An 18,667-nucleotide genomic window follows, 5' to 3' on the forward strand; every position below is an offset into this window, starting at 1 on the left:
CCCTCACTCTACAGCTCCCCCTGCTTGTGATGGCTCTTTCTCTCTCTCTGTCAAATAAGTGAATAAATAATCACTTTAAAAAAATAAAGAAAAGAAAATCTAGGTCTGGACAGTTTCTATGAAGAATTCTACCAAACTGGTAAAGAATTAATACAAATTCTTTCAGATATTTAAAGAGGAGGAAATACTTCTTAATTGATTTTTGGAGCTATTATTATACTTATGCCTTATACTATATAAAGAAGTCCCCTTATCCCTAGAGAATAATGTCACTTATGAATATAGACACAAAAATATTTAATAAAATATTAACAATATATAATTTGTACCAATTATATACCATGATCCAATGGGGTTATTCTAGGGATGCACAACTGGTTCAGTATTCACAAATTATTTAATGTCCAGAGAAGAAAAAAATGACACAACTATATCAATCTATGCAGAAAATCATGTGAAAAATTTCAGCACTCATTTATGATAAAAACTCTCAGAAAAATAGAAATAAAAGTGAATTTCCTCAACTGGACAGAGTTTCAGCAACAACAACAAAAAAACCCTACAGTTACCATTATATTTAATGATGAAAGACTTAATAGACCAATGATTGTAGCATAATCAGGAAAACAACAAAATTGACCAGGAATATGATAGCCATTGACCCTTCATAGTTTTGAGGTCCTCTTCTATTCGGAGGTATAAAAACCCTGTAAATCACCTCCTCTGTTTGGAGAATAAGAGAGGTGAAGCAGGATATTAAGACACTGAATATTTCACCTAGGGAAACTGAGTGTCACCCAAAAGAGATCTTTTCAGTTAGTTGTGGTAAGGAGTTATATTTATATTCTATTGCTACTGTAACAACTTACCAAAAAGTTAGTGGTTTAAAACAATACAACTTTATTACCTAATAATTCTAGAGGTCTGAAATCCAAGGTGAGTGTTAGTAGGCTAAAATAAGGCATTAGTGGAACCGTGTTGCTTCTGAAAGCTCCAAGGAGAAAATTTGCCCGTGTCCCTTCCAGCTTGTAGAGGCTGCCTTCATTTCCTGTATTATGACCTCTTCCCCCACCTTTGAGTTCAACAGCATAACAACTTCAAATCTTTCTCTCTGGTTCTAACCCTTCTGCTTCCCTTTTATAAGGACCCTTACGATTACATTGAGTCCACTGGTTAATACAGAATAATCTATCACAAAATGTTTCATTTAGTCACATGTGCAAAGTCCCTTTTGCCATTTTAAGTAAAATATTCACAGGCTATGGGAATTGAGATACCTTTGAGGGAAGAGCCTTGTAATGCCTACCATAAAAATTGAAGGTGGAATAAATAAAATATGTCCAAAAAATTTATCACATGGACCAAAGGTTAGTATTGTTATTTGCTTATTTATTTTTCCTCATATCAAAAAGGAGATAAATCTTTTAGAAAAGAGAAACTACATATTTCTTATCATATCAGAGAATACAGATTTTCTCAGTATATAAGTATACCAAACATAAACCAATAACACAACAAAAATTCTCCACAAATTTGTTTTGCATTTTATACAATGTGACTAAAATGTGAAAGTAACACATCCTCTCTCTCTCTCTCTCTCTCTCTCTCTCTCACACACACACACACACACACGCACACACACCACACATGAAAACAAAAAATTTAGTCCAGATTCATCTGGACTAAAGGGTTCATCTGGATTTTAGGGTTAAAATCATGTTTCAGACAAATTTACTAAAGATTATAAATTTATGGAATAATGAGGCCATTGGTACTTAAATTCATTCATTGTAAAAGTGTATGTAAGGAATCTGCTGAAAATTGAGTAGACTAGATAAAGGGATACATGAATGAATAAAATCTGATATAATAATATAGTTAAATAAACAAGAAATCTTCTCAATAAATATATTACCAGGTAATAATACTCAGTGCAACAAGCAGAGCTAAAAATTTCAGGCCAAGAAGGGACATTTTGTGGGAGTAGTAATGGTCAAGATTATATAAAATCAAGATTCTATGATCATTGTAAGAGATGTCAGAGATTTACTAAATCCTTTTACATTTTCTTACATTTCTTATGTATTCATAATGTTTTATAATAAAGACATCACAGATTAAGTTTTCTCCTACCATTATTTGCTAAAGTTTTTTTGGAAAAAATAGTTTGCAATTATCAACACAACAAACTTTTAATTTACAGGTAGCTATTTAACAACCATATGCTTTACAGAATAATATAGTTGTTATTGTATTAATTTAAGATAAATTTATAAAGTAAAGTACCCAAGTTCAATATAGGTTCTTTGCCCTGTGTTTTAAATATTCGATTGCTCTGTAGGTAAGTTTATAAGTCATTACTTCAGCAATCATTCTTTTCTATCCAATATCTATTGTTCTGTTCTCACTAAAAAGATCCCAGTTGAAGTACAAAGGTGCACAGCTCATAATACACACCTTTTTACATTTTATAACAGCAACATTTCATCATGTAACAGAATTGTGGAAATTAATATGTAAGTAGAACTCTCTAAGAGGCTTCAGGGAGAGGTTTAGTGCGTCCCTGATAAAAAGCTTCACAAATATCTCCTGTTTGCCTTCTTCTGTCTACTTGGAATACAGACTGCTACCAGAAGGAGCGTCTTGCAACTCCAAGGAAACGGAAAGACGTTTAAGTTTGTTTTTTTTTTTTTTAATTTTTATTTATGATAGTCACACACAGAGAGAGAGGCAGAGACACAGGCAGAGGGAGAGGGAGAAGCAGGCTCCATGCACCGGGAGCCCGACGTGGCAGGATCGCGCCCTGGGCCAAAGGCAGGCACCAAACCGCTGCACCACCCAGGGATCCCAAGACGTTTAAGTTTTAAACGTTTAAGTCACTCACATTAGTTTGTTACTTGCAGCAAATGTATTCTTATTGCAATACCACACTTGTTGTATTTTAAGTTGTTAACTTTTGTGCAGGTTGAAAAAAAAAATCTAGTGCTGGTGTACTTATTTCTTGAACTAGTAGTTCAACACTCCTGTTGAGTTAGTTAGGTAACCCCCAGTTGTTTTCTTCTATTTAGAATTACTGCATCTTCTGAACTGCAGCTCTGGTTGTCCTTTAAGCATCTTGTTTTTGAGGGCAAACGCTCTGCCTAGATAAGATGCAGTTAGATTGGGAAGACCATGCTTAATTATGTGTGTCATACCAGACATTATTTCTTGATTTTTTGGTCCTCAAGAATGATCCTCAATCAGGGTTGCAAGAAATGGATGAAAATAACGGATGAGCTTCCCTATGATGTATGTAATTCTAGATGTTTCTCAATGGAATAAAATAATTATCTGGATAATTAATTGACTGTTTTAACATTAGGTCTAGATCCCAAATTTCATCTCTCATTCTCAGGAATGCCATCTTGCCCTCTTCCATATTTTCTAATATTTTACCTGCTGCTGTTTTCTCTACTGTGATGTATTAGGTTTCTCTTCTTAAATGCCTTCATTCATCTCTTTTGAAGTGATACATAGTGATGAGTTGTTTAAAAGCAATGGCATTAATAGTTTTTCAACATTTGGCAAAAAAAAATTTGTTGAGTTAAAGCTTATGTTGAGATAAAGCTTATGATTGTAAATACTTCTCCTCCTGCTTCCTGTATCTCTGCCTCTCTCTGTGGGTCTCTCATGAATAAATAAAATCTAAAAAAAAAAAAAAAACCGGGGGAGGGGCAAGATGGCAGAAGAGGAGGGTCCACAAGTCACCTGTCCCCACCAAATTACCTAGATAACCTTCAAATCATCCTGAAAATCTACGAATTCGCCCTGAAATTTAAAGAGAGACCAGCTGCAATGCTACAGTGAGAAGAGTTCACGCTTCTATCAAGGGTGGGGGGGGGGGGAGAAATAAAAAAACAAAAGGCCTCCAAGGGGGAGGGGCCCCGCGAGGAGCCGGGCTGAGGCCGGGGCGAGTGTCCCCAGGACAGGAGAGCCCCGTCCCGGAGACGCAGGAGCTGCACCGAACTTCCCGGGCGGAAAGGGGCTCGCAGGGAGTTGGAGCAGGACCCAGGAGGGTGGGGATGCCCTCGGGCTCCCCGGGACAGTAACAGCAATTGCGCCCCGGGGAGAGTGCGCCAAGCTCCCTAAGGGCTGCAGCGCGCATGGCGGGACCCGGAGCAGCTCGGGGGGGCTCGGGGGCGGCTCCGCGGAGGGGGCTGCGGGGCGGGAGCAGCTCCGGGGGCTCAGGGGCGGTTCTGCGGAGGGGGCTGCGGGGCGGGAGCCGAATCCAACAGCACAGACCGGGAGCACAGGGCCCGGGGACACAGCCCAGGATCCGGCCTCCCCCCGGGACAGACAGAGGCCGGGAGGGCCCAGGACAGCGAGGACGCTCCTGCCCCGAGCTGAGCAGATCAGCGGCCCCGCCCCGGAGCCTCCAGGCCCTGCAGACGGAGAGCAACGGAGCTACTGCGGGGGCTAACTCCAGGGCTGCAGAGCTGGCCCCGCCACTGGGGCTATTCCTCCTGGGGCCTCACGGGGTAAACAACCCCCACTGAGCCCTGCACCAGGCAGGGGCAGAGCAGCTCCCCCAAGTGCTAACACCTGAAAATCAGCCCAAAGGCCCCTCCCCCAGAAGACCAGCTAGACGGACAAGTTCCAGGGGAAGTAAAGGGACTTACAGTATACAGAATCAAGGATACTCCCCTTGCTTTGTTTTGTTTTGTTTTTTGCTTTTTGATTTCTGCTTGCTTCCCTCACTCCCTTTTGTTCCTTTCTTTTTTTTCTTTTCTCCTCTTTTTTCTTTTTTTCTTCCCTTTTACTTTTCTTTCCTTCTTTCTCTTCTCTTTTTCTCCTTATCCCAATACAACTTGTTTTTGGCCACTCTGCACTGAGCAAAATGACTAGAAGGAAAACCTCACCTCAAAAGAAAGAATCAGAAACAGTCCTCTAGCCCACAGAGTTACAAAATCTGGATTACAATTCAATGTCAGTAAGCCAATTCAGAAGCACTATTATACAGCTACTGGTGGCTCTAGAAAAAAGCATAAAGGAATCAAGAGACTTTATGACTGCAGAATTTAGATCTAATCAGGCAGAAATTAAAAATCAATTGAATGAGATGCAATCCAAACTAGAAGTCCTAACGACGAGGGTTAACAAGGGGGAAGAACGAGTGAGTGACATAGAAGACAAGTTGATGGCAAACAGGGAACTGAGGAAAAAAGAGACAAACAAAAGACCATGAGGATAGATTAAGGGAAATAAATGACAGCCTGAGGAAGAAAAACCTACATTTAATTGGGGTTCCCCAGGGCACCAAAAGGGACAGAGGTCCAGAATATGTATTTGAATAAATCATAGCTGAAAACTTTCCTAATCTGGGAAGGGAAACAGGCATTCAGATCCAGGAAATAGAGAGATCCCACACTAAAATCAATAAAAACCGTTCAACACCTCGACATTTAATAGTGAAGCTTGGAAACTCCAAAGATAAAGAGAAGATCCTTAAAGCAGCAAGAGACAAGAAACCCCTGACTTTTATGGGAAGAAGTATTAGGGTAACAGCATACCTCTCCACAGAGACCTGGCAGGCCAGAAAGGGCTGGCAGGATATATTCAGGGTCCTAAATGAGAAGAACATGCAACCAAGAATACTTTTTCCAGCAAGGTTCTCATTCAGAATGGAAGGAAAGATAGCTTCCAAAACAGGCAGGAACTGAAAGAATATGTGACCTCCAAACCAGCTCTGCAAGAAATTTTAAGGGGGACTCTTAAAATCCCCCTTTAAGAAGAAGTCCAATGGAACAATCCACAAAAACAGGGACTGAATAGATATCATGATGACACTAAACTCATATCTGTCAATAGTAACTCTGAATGTGAATGGGCTTAATGACCCCATCAAAAGGCGTAGGGTTTCAGACTGGATAAAAAAGCAGGACCCATCTATTTGGTGTTTACAAGAGACTCATTTTAGACAGAAGGACACCTACAGCCTGAAAATAAAAGGTTGGAGAACCATTTACCATTGAAATGGTCCTCAAAAGAAAGCAGGGGTAGCCATCCTTATATCAGATAAACTAAAATTTACACCGAAGACTGTAGTGAGAGATGAAGAGGGACACTGTATCATACTTAAAGGATCTATCCAAGAAGAGGACTTAACAATCCTCAATATATATGCCCCGAATGTGGGAGCTGCCAAATATATCAATCAATTAATAACCAAAATTAAGACATACTTAGATAATAATACACTTATACTTGGTGACTTCAATCTAGCGCTTTCTACACTCAATAGGTCTTCCAAGCACATCTCCAAAGAAATGAGAGCTTTAAATGATACACTGGCCCGATGGATTTCACAGATATCTACAGAACTTTACATCCAAACTTAACTGAATATACATTCTTCTCAAGTGCACATGGAACTTTCTCCAGAATAGACCTGGATCACAAATCAGGTCTTAACCGGTACCAAAAGTTGGTATTGTCCCCTGCGTATTCTCAGACCATAATGCCTTGAAATTAGAACTGAATCACAACAAGAAGTTTGGAAGGACTTCAAACACGTGGAGGTTAAGGACCATCTTGCTAAAAGATGAAAGGGTCAACCAGGAAATTAGGAAGCATTAAAAATATTCATGGAAACTAATGAGAATGAAGATACAACTGTTCAAAAACTTTTAGATACAGCAAAAGCAGTCCTGAGGGGGAAATACATCGCAATACAAGCATCCATCCAAAACCTGGAAAGAACTCAAACACAAAAGCTAACCTTACACCTAAAGGAGCTAGAGAAAAAACAGCAAATAGATCCTACACCCAGGAGAAGAAGAGAGTTAATAAAGATTCGAGCAGAACTCAACGAAATCAAGACCAGAAGAACTGTGGAACAGATGAACAAAACCAGGACTTGGTTCTTTGAAAGAATTAATAAGATAGATAAACCATTAGCCATCCTTATTAAAAAGAAGAGAGAGAAGACTCAATAAAATCATGAATGAGAAAGGAGAGATCACTACCAACACCAAAGAAATACAAACGATTTTAAAAACGTATTTTGAACAGCTATACTCCAATAAATTAGGCAATCTAGAAGAAATGGATGCATTCCTGGAAAGCCACAAACTACCAAAACTGGACTGGAAGAAATAGAAAACCTGACCAGGCCAATAACCAGGGAGGCAATTGAAGCAGTCATCAAAAACCTCCCAAGACACAAGAGTCCAGGGCCAGATGGCTTCCCAGGGGAATTCTATCAAACGTTTAAAGAAGAAACCATACCTATTCTACTAAAGCTGTTCGGAAAGACAGAAAGAGATGGAGTACTTCCAAACTCTTCTATGATGCCAGCATCACCTTAATTCCAAAACCAGACAAAGACCCCACCAAAAAGGAGAATTACAGACAAATATCCCTGATGAACATGGATGCAAAAATTCTCAACAAGATACTAGCCAATAGGATACAACAATACATTAAGAAAATTATTCACCATGACCAAGTAGGATTTATTCCTGGGACACAAGGCTGGTTCAACACTCGTAAAACAATCAATGTGATTCATCATATCAGCAAGAGAAAAACCAAGAGCCATATGATCCTCTCAATAGATGCAGAGAAAGCAATTGACAAAATACAGCATCCATTCCTGATCAAAACTCTTCAGAGTGTAGGGATAGAGGGAACTTTCCTCGACATCTTAAAAGCCATCTATGAAAAGCCCAGAGCAAATATCATTCTCAATGGGGAAGCACTGGGAGCCTTTCCCCTAAGATCAGGAACAAGACAGGGATGTCCACTCTCAGCACTGCTATTCAACATAGTACTGGAAGTCCTAGCCTCAGCAATCAGACAACAAAAAGAAATAAAAGGCATTCAAATTGACAAAAAAAGAAGTCAAACTCTCCCTCTTCACTGATGACATGATACTCTACATAGAAAAACTAAAAGCCTCCACCCCAAGATTTCTAGAACTCATACAGCAATTTAGTAGCATGGCAGGATACAAAATCAATGCCCAGAAGTCAGTGGTATTTCTATACACTAACAATGAGACTGAAGAAAGAGAAATTAAGGAGTCAATCCCATTTACAATTGCACCCAAAAGCCTAAGATACCTAGGAATAAACCTAACCAAAGAGGTAAAGGATCTATACCCTAAAAACTATAGAACACTTCTGAAAGAAATTGAAGAAGACACAAAGAGATGGAAAAATATTCCATGCTCATGGATTGGAAGAATTAATATTGTGAAAATGTCAATATTACCCAGGGCAATTTATACGTTTAATGCAATCCCTATCAAAATACCATGGACTTTCTTCAGAGAGTTAGAACAAATTATTTTAAGATTTGTGTGGAATCAGAAAAGACCCCGAATAGCCAGGGGAATTCTACAAAAGAAAACCAGAGCTGGGGGCATCACAATGCCAGATTTCAGGTTGTACTACAAAGCTGTGGTCATCAAGACAGTGTGGTACTGGCACAAAAACAGACACATTGATCAATGGAACAGAATAGAGAACCCAGAAGTGGACCCTGAACTTTATGGTCAACTAATATTCGATAAAGGAGGAAAGACTATCCATTGGAAGAAAGACAGTCTCTTCAATAAATGGTGCTGGGAAAATTGGACATCCACCTGCAGAAGAATGAAACTAGACCACTCTCTTTCACCATACACAAAGATAAACTCAAAATGGATGAAAGATCTAAATGTGAGACAAGATTCCGTCAAAATCCTAGAGGAGAACACAGGCAACACCCTTTTTGAACTCAGCCACAGTAACTTTTTGCAAGATACATCCACGAAGGCAAGAGAAACAACAGCAAAAAAGAACCATTGGGACTTCATCAAGATAAGAAGCTTTTGCACAGCAAAGGATACAGTCAACAAAACTAAAAGACAACCTACAGAATGGGAGAAGATATTTGCAAATGACGTATCAGATAAAGGGCTAGTTTCCAAGATCTATAAATAACTTATTATACTCAACAGCAAAGAAACCAACAATCCAATCATGAAATGGGCAAAAGACATGAACAGAAATCTCACAGAGGAAGACATTGATATGGCCAACAAGCACATGAGAAAATACCCCGCATAACTTGCCATCAGGGAAATACAAATCAAAACCACAATGAGATACCACCTCACACAGTGACAATGGGGAAAATTAACAAGGCAGGAAACAACAAATGTTGGAGAGGATGCAGAGAAAAGGGAACCCTCTTGCACTGTTGGAATGTGAAATGGTGCAGCCACTCTGGAAAACTGTGTGGAGGTTCCTCAAAGAGTTAAAAATAAACCTGCCCTACGACCCAGCAATTGCACCGCTGGGGTTTACCCCAAAGATACAGATGCAATGAAACGCCGGGACACCTGCACCCCAATGTTTATAGCAGCAATGTCCACAATAGCCAAACTGTGGAAGGAGCCTGGGTGTCCATCGAAAGATGAATGGATAAAGAAGCTGTGGTCTATGTATACAATGGAATATTACTCAGCCATTAGAAACGACAAATACCCACCATTTGCTTCAACGTGGATGGAACTGGAGGGTATTATGCTGAGTGAAGTAAGACAATTGGAGAAGGACAAACATTATATGGTCCCATTCATTTGGGGAATATAAATAATAGTGAAAGAGAATAGAAGGGAAGGGAGAAGAAATGGGTAGGAAATAGCAGAAAGGGAGACTCCTAACTCTGGGAAACGAACTAGGGGTGGTGGAAGGGGAGGAGCGTGGGTAGTGGGGGTGAATGGGTGACGGGCACTGAGGGGGGCACTTGACATGATGAGCACTGAGTGTTCTTCTCTATGTTGGCAAATTGAACACCAATAAAAAATAAATTTATTATTAAAAAATAAAAACAAAAAAACCTCCAAAAGTAGTCATGAAAATAGGGATAGAAGGACTTACAGTATGCAGATGTAAAAGCAAAAATAGAGTTATACAGCAGTTTTCAGTTGCATATGTTAGCACAAAGTGTCAGTTTACTAATAAGACACATGAATCTGAGATCCCATTCAATATTTTACTAATTTTAAGTACATGGATAATTATGAAGCCTGCAGGTGGCATGGAGAAATCCAGGAGTGTCAGGTAAACAGAGAAAAGACCATGTGATGACATAGCAAGAAGGTAGGCATCTATAAACTAAGAAGATGGGCATCAGGAGAAACCATACCCGCAAAATCTTAATCTTGAACTTCTGGTCTCTACGACTGTAAAAAACAAATTTCTTTTAAGCCACTCCATCTGTGTTATTTTGTTATGGCAGCCCTAGAAGACTGATAGTTTTCTTAGATATTCCAAACATAAGGGCTTGATCACAAAAAAATATCAGTCTGGGTTTTTGCAAAAGGCTAGACATTATGTTTACATGATGATTTGACTATGGCATCTTTCTGTCCCAGACATCCAGAGAGATAGAAAATATAGACTGCAGGCCTTTTCTTCCAAGAACCATGGCACTCAAATTCTATTTGGTATATATCTGAAGTCATTATCATACAGGTGTCGGAGGGAAGATTTTAGTATAATTTTTTTAAAGTGAGATTTATTGCAGCATGTTATAGATAATTAGACAAGTATATACAGTTAGTTTTGATGGGCATTCACCATAGAACAATAGGCAGCAATTAAAGTAGCAGACCAGGTATGGGTAGGACAAGAGGGATAGACCTTCAAAACCTAATGTAAAGTGGAAAAAACAAAGAATTATTTTGAAATCCACTGTACATTTCCATTCTGTAAATTACAAGTACTGAATATAAATGCTTGTTTTAAAAGATTGTATACCAAAAAATACTACCATTTTCAACACCATAGAATGGTTTTCTATGTGGTATGTGAGAGAGCAAAATGCAAGTGGGGAATACAGGATAAAATGAATTTTGAAGAGCCTGAGAATTTTAAGGCATACACCAGTGATAATGATGTGCCATGAAATGAGAAGTATGGTTAGTTCAACACATCTGAATCCCAACTTTAAAAGCATACTTAATTTTTTATTTTTTTTTAAATATTTTATTTATTTGTTCATGAGAAAGGCAGAGACATAGGCAGAGGGAGAAGCAGGCTCACTGCAGGGAGCCTGATGCGGGCCTTGGTTTTGGGACTCCGGGATCACACCCTGAGCCGAAGGCAGACAGACACTCAACCACTGAGCCACCCAGGCATCCCTAAAAGCATATTTTAACAATAAGGTTTAAGCAGAGATATTCCTGAACCAAAACCTTAAATAAATTTTAGTCACAAATATAAAGACATTTTACAGTCAATACTAAAGAAAGTAACTTAAAAAAGAGTAGAAGATGCAGTTTATTTTATAAAGCTAATTATATAAAATAATAAAGAAATCTAAGGAAATAATACTAAAGATTTCATTAGCTGTTATTCATAAAAATATGTATTAAACATGTCTTTTGTGGTTCAAATTCTCATAGGAGTTGAAAAGAACAACAAGAATGAGGAAATTGCCTCAAATTTGTGATATCAAATCTAAAGATTCCCATGACATAGTTTCTGATTACACAGGTATTTAAGAGAAGTCAAAGATAACACTGAGATGAAAAGAAAAGCATTAAAGGCATTAGTATAGAAAGAAGGAATAAGCAATTCTCTCAGTTACCTACTTATTTATATATTTATTGCTTATAGCATGAGGGTAGAGATTTTGTCTTTTTCATCTCAGTACCAAAGCGTCTAATCCAGTTTCCATATGTGCCTGAAATAATGTATATTTAATGACTGAAGAATATGTTTGTGAGAGAGAAATAGAAAGAGGACAGTTTTATCAAATGGCATGGAAATTTCCTGTAGGCAAGTAGAACTATGAGGTATTAGAAGATCTCGAGCTTCTTCCTCAACCATTTATTTCACTGACTCTTTTAAATATGACCCAAGGTACTTGAGGAGAAGATGATGGACAGACAGGCCTTTGTCTTTTCTCTTCTCTGGCAAGTAGAAGGCATGGTCTTTGTTCTCATGTTCTTTTCATGCCAAAGAATAACGTGAGTACAATTAGACATTATTTCATGATTTTAAAATTATTTTAATCTGCATAAACTTAAATGGTAGACTCAGACTACAAGCCCTTTTAAATTCTAAATTTTCTATTGAAATACTCCCAGGGCAGGGCAGTGATAGGTGATCTATAATATCTATGAAAGCAGTCCTTTCAGTTACTTGGAATTAAAGTTCTTTCGCAAGCAGTGTTCCTCCCTGTCTATTTAGGATTGACAGTGACATTTGTCTTTACTCATGCGGAGATGCCTGATAACTCACTTCTATCACACACTCCACAGTCATGAAGTTTTAACACAATAGATCAAATCTGTCTTGGCTTTCTTTTTCACTTCCCCTATGATTGTTTCTTGGATATAGTAGGGAGAAAATAGGAGCATTAATTCATAAAATAAATTATTTGAAAAAAAATTATTTGGGGGTAATTATTCTGTAATAGAATATGAAAAAAGCCTCTCAATTACCATGACAAATTCAGAAATACCCAGTTATATGCCTCTGGCCATCACATGGAGTTGTTATCGGGGCTGTGGTTTCCTCTGGTGTATACCAGGTACACACACAAGCACACACGCACATCTCATGTGACAGCACATCTACTGGTTAGAGACTGGACATTGAGGTCAGAGTGTTTTTGGATTGGAATTGAACACTATTATTTATTTGTTTTCAAACCATGGGTTTGATACTTAACTTACCTATGCCTCATTTTTCTCTCAACTGTAAATATTAATAAGATGTGTATAGAACCAAAATGCATCTATAAAGATGCAAAGAATTTATGTAAGCCCTTAGATAAGTTCCTTACAGAATAAGAACTATAAATGTTTTCTTGTATCACATGCATGTGTGTTTTGTGTATATGCTTATGAATGCATATGCATGTATGCAGCATACAGATGTGTACATACACATATTATATAACTGATGTTATGCAACATTTAATTTGGCAAAATTAAGTGAGAGCCTTGGCGTGAATTTCACTGAGCTTAAAACCATAACATTTTCTTCATTTTTTTTAACCATACACATCAGCTTTTCTTTATGAATTTTACTTTCAATATAGGAAAGTGTAAAAATACCCATGTATAATAATCATATAAATTATGGAGGTAAAAGATTGCTTTAGCCACTGAGAAAAAATGCTGCAGACTCCCTATGCCTTATAACTAGGGTTACCATATCATTCAAAGTAGGGGAGCTGAAGAGTAAAAGGTGTGTGCTTTTAATAATCACTCAGGCAAACCAGGAAGACTTGTCACTCTACTCAATGAGAAGCATCCATTTTACATGTTCCAAGGACAAAGGCATTAAACAAACAAACAAAAAAAAGTGGTACCAACTTTTCTTGGTAAAATAGTGTCATCTGTTTATGCTACGTATATAGTAAAGGTTGAATTTGTAACTCACAATTGTCAATTTTTTATTTTCAGATTATTATTATTATTATACATAAGGCTTTGTGTCTCACAGTTAAAAATAGTTGTTCTAAACTTCCAAGTGCTGCTAAGGTACAGCTGCCAGGATTTAGTGTGAATCGCATTGTTTGAGGCGTTTGTTCAGCTGTCTGTTGAATCCCCTGAAACTAATGCTCAGTCTATATTAATGTCTCAGTCCCGGGAAACCTCAGCCTATTCTCTCCTATAATTAATCTTGCAGGTACTGCCTTGACATTATTGGTTCACCAACAGAGCAGAACTGCCTCGGCCATCAATAATAATTCAACGCATTAGGATGAGGCCTATGTACGGGCCACAGAGGTAGCCAGATCTGCGCCATCCCCTGCATTCCTCTCCAGTTGATGGGAAACTGCAATTGAAACTAGTTGTTTTGGCGGCTCGATAATTTGTAATAGAGGGGTCTTGGTGTTACTAATTGTTTTGCTTTATGCTTTTCTCCAAATGTAGCCACTGCTTGGCACAATGGGAGTGATTGTCTGTTTACTGAATCTTAATATTGAGGCTGTTACAAATTGTCTTTCACAGATGGTGGGAGCTTTTCAGATTGAGAGAGGCAGGGAATTTATTACTCAATATTTCTGTATTACTGATTGGGACGTGAGGAGCATAGACAATCTGTCCTACTGCAGGGTTTGCCGCATGGTTTTTTCCCTCTGCAAAATTATGGCTGGCTCTAGACGTTTTTCTCATTTTGTATAGATAGCAGCTGTGTAATTTCAAGCAGAATGTTTGCTTTGATCCCCCTTCCTTTAATTGAAATCCACAATTATGAGATTTGTTTCTTTTATGTTTGCAAGTTTATTGGTTTAATCTACAAAATGTGCTGTCTTGCTGTCTTACACAGTTAAAGGCTACAGCACAGTTGGGACTTAAATGACAAACATCGGAGGGAGGAGCTTTCTTTTTTTCTTTATTGGTTGGCTGTGGAAAGAAACCAATAGATATTCTCCCCTCAGATAGCAGGCAATATGACAAGCAAATAAACGATCATTCTGTAGAATTTGAAGCTATGTCTCTTGTGCGTGTGTGTAGACACACAAATACATATGAATGATTAAGCTCATTTCTAAATATGCGTGTGTGTGTGTGTGTGTGTGTCTTTAGAATGGAAGGGTAGCCAACTGACATAAGATCATCTCTTTGATTAGAGTAATAGTGTTATTTATAGAAAGTCGGCTCTAGCACATTTTAGGGGAAAGACAGCAAAGGATTATAAAGTAGATATAAATACAAGACTGTTTGGTCTCTGAGATAGTTTTGCAACAAACAACTCCCAACGATTACATGTCAATATGCTCTACCAGTGGATGAGGCAGTTTTCCTAAATGGCAAATTTTCAGACATTTGGAATTCCTTTTGATCAAAATGAATGAAAAATAATTCAGGTGGAGAAGAATATGATTCCATTGCTAAGCTTATAGTCTTCCTTTCATAATGTCATAAATTATAATGAATGTTTTTAGCAACATTTTTATAATATTTTATATGTTATATTTCTTCTGGCACAGTATGGTGAATTTTAATTTGGAAATCTGGTCTGTGTCTATAAAAAGGAAATCTTATATTAACTGGCATTAGGTCAATTAGATTGTAAGTGAATTAAACTTTCTATGCAACATCCTCATCCCACTTCAACTAATTGAATCAGTTTAACAGCCTTGGTATAATTTGGGCATTTCTCTTAAATGCTCACAAATAATTCACTTTGGCTCTATAAAACAGGGGATTTTTCATACAACTCTTCCATTTATTATTGTTTCTTTGGAGGGGGCAAGCAAAACAAGTAATCATAGGAATATTTTTAAAGAACTTTAGAACTGCATGTTATGAGAGTGTCTGCAATTCACTGTGTTGTCTCCTGATTTTTACATGGTGAGGTCTAAAATCATTCAACTGTAGTATATATTTTTTAAACAATATATGCGTGGGCTGTGTGTTTACAATATCAGAAGATATTTCGGTATTTCCTATATCCTATAGTAACAGTTGGATCATAGGAAGAAAACTTATCCTAAAAAAGAGCCATTCAATAGACTATTGCAAAGTCCTGACATCTACTATTAGGGAAATTTCTTGCTGTTCTCTTTTTCTTAATCATTATAATTTAATTATATTTCCAAACTTTCAGGCATTTATTTTTTAACAAAAACCTTGGTAATTTCAGATATTTGCATTTTACACATAAAAAAATGTTAGGCTAATCAGTCATAACTTAAGAACATATAGAAAACTAAGGAAAAGGAATAGAATTCAAACTTGAATCTTTCTGCAAGAACTGCACTTTCTCTAATCTGGCCCTGTTTTCCTTGGGTATGTAGTAACTTAAGAAATCAACATGAGGCTTTGTATTAAGTGATGAAGGTTCAGGAAACTTACAGACACAGCTAGCTTGAAGATACAGAGCAAGGTATATGGGAGAAAAAAAAGTTGGATCTGGAAACAAAAAGGAAAAAAATGGAAAACGAGACTGGAAGATAAAGAAAGCTCAAGGTAAACTATTTATTCACAAGGTTTTAATGGGCAAATTCGGCCCATATGTGAATAAGGATTATCCTTAGGGATAAAGTGTTAGCTTTTGGGGGTCATGCTCATCTTTTTCATTTCCTACATGGAAGTCAGATTTCACTTATGAAGTGTGATATCAACTCTTATGAGGAATAGGCATTGAATTTACATAAAGAGGTTTATAAGGAAACATGGCTTTATACCTGGCTTTATTCAAATCTTATTCTCTGTTGTTGCTTCTAATAGTAGCTGATAGGGTAAAAAACTTCCACTTATTTCCCCCAGAAGGACAGTTAGGAAGATAACTTTGTATGTCTCCTCTCTCCCTTTTGCCTCTCTCTGGAGTTAATTACCAGATTGGTGAGATTGGTGAAATTGCCCCTTATGTGGGGGCACCTGGGTGACTCAGTCAGTTAAGGGTCCAATATTTGATTTCATTTGGAGTCATGATCTCAGGATCATGAGATCAAAGTCCCTTATAGGGCTCTGCTGTGCAAGGAACCTGCTTGAGATTGTCTCTCTCCTTTTCCCTCTGCTCCTCACCACCTGTCCAATCCCTCACCCTCCACTGTGTGAGTGGGGGGCCCACATTGTGCTCTCTCTCTTTCTCTCTCTCTCTCTAAAAAAAAAAAAAAAAAAAAAGGTTCAAATATGTGTTTCAGACACTGTCTCTTTTGGGACAATCTGTTCTTAGTTCATTTTAGTTCTGTTTCTCAATTTAGTGAGTTTACCATGCAGGCTCTACTCCCTACTACATGGAGTCCCTTGGTGGGACATGGATATGCTTATTTCTGAGAATAAAGTGGTTAATCTGGCTGCAGATCATGCCATATAGCTTGATTCACCTTTGTTAGTAATAAAGCTATTCATGTTTATGACATCAGCATTCATTTCTTCAGAAGTGTGACTCTTAACTCATATTACCCCAAAACGTACCAAAGTATATCGATATATCTTAGTTTTTCAGCTGTTGCATAATATTTTCCCAAGCCACTGGTTATCAGCATCCTGGTTGTTCCAATGTGTTATAAATTAGAAATTTGATGCTAAACAACTTGGCATGTGTTTACAAGTGTATTTTACATTGAATTTTGAGATTAATGGTTGTGTCAAACCATATGTCACTTTAAATTTCCCTCCATATTACCACATTCCCTTGCAAGAGTTATACCAAACAATTTATGATCCCACAACAAAAGTACAAGAGTGCTTATTGGCTCCTCCCTTACCAAATCTTGACTTTACAAAATGTTTTAAGATTTTTCAATGTGACAAACTATCTCTTCTATCCTTTATTGTTTTTTCTTTTTTCTTTCTTTCTTTCTTCCTTTCTTCCTTTTCTTTCTTTCTTTCTTTCTTTCTTTCTTTCTTTCTTTCTTTCTTTCTTTCTTTCTTTCTTTCTTTCTTTCTTTCTTTCTTTCTTTCTTTCTTTCTTTCTTTCTTTCTTTCTTTCTTTCTTTCTTTCTTTCTTTCTTTCTTTCTTTCTTTCTTTCTTTCTTTCTTTCTTTCTTTCTTTCTTTCTTTCTTTCTTTCTTTCTTTCTTTCTTTCTTTCTTTCTTTCTTTCTTCCTTTCTCTTTCTTTCCTTATTCCTACAGTGTTATTTTGGCCACAGATGTAGTTCTTTGACTCTGAAATTTCTTGTTTTATTTCAATCTACCTTTTCTCCCTGATGGATTCCCATTTTATAGAATGAGTATTTTCACTGCATTTTTCTATAGAATTATTATTGGGAGCATTTTGTATTTTATATGTCATAGAATGAATTCCTAATCTGCTGCTGGCATATTCTTTTGTTGCCTTGTCTTTTTTTACTGTAAAATGATTTCACACTTGCAATGATTTGCAGCTTGCTAGACTTAAAATGGACAATTCTTTCACTCTAATGTGTTGCAGGCAACTTTCTCCTTACTTTTTCACATTGAGCTACAGTTTCAGGACTGGGTTTTGAAATGGTCCACTTTTTCTCTAGCTTCAGTGTGTAGAGAATAGACAGATGAACTCAGCTGGTATGCAGCCTTGGTTAAAGGGCCTGGACTCTTGTTTCCACATCTGAATTTTTATTAAAGCCCCAATATAAGGGTTTGCTTCATCTTTCTGGAAGGAAGTTTTATTCCCAGGAGAAATAGCCTTGCTTTTGAATCATTTCCCTAATAATAGCAAGCTTTGCCTGCATCAACAAGCCAACTCAGATGTTTCCGTCTCCCCATTTTGAAAGTCTCTTCCTGCCATTTTTTTTCCTCTATTCCCCACTCTAAGCCTTACTGGAAAATATGGATTTGATTGTAAAGGAGTCCAATGTCTTATCTTGTGTGCCTGACAACCTGTTCACTCAAAGTTATATGTATTTTCTTTTTATCTTCATTATGTCAGAGACATAGGTTCTGAGGGTGTTTATGATGGTGCCTTATCCCCTCTCTACTTTCTTTCCAGCTAGAGACATTAAAGTGATAACTACTACTACTAAAAGCTATAACTACTTTTTTTTTTATTTGTGATAGGAAATGAAAGTTAATATTTCATGGAAATTATCAGGTATCTGTCAGGCTCCCTATATAAACCCTCGTTTTACCCATCTGTAAATAGAGGCTTTCATGAGATATTTTGTGCATTTTGTTTTGCAAAACAAGGATAAATGCCATGTGCTCTTTGGAAAGCACATCCCCCATCACTATTTCTAATTTAAC

The sequence above is a fragment of the Canis lupus genome, chromosome 9 (assembly GCF_048164855.1).
Source record: "Canis lupus baileyi chromosome 9, mCanLup2.hap1, whole genome shotgun sequence".
In the NCBI taxonomy this organism is placed as follows: Eukaryota; Metazoa; Chordata; class Mammalia; order Carnivora; family Canidae; genus Canis; species Canis lupus.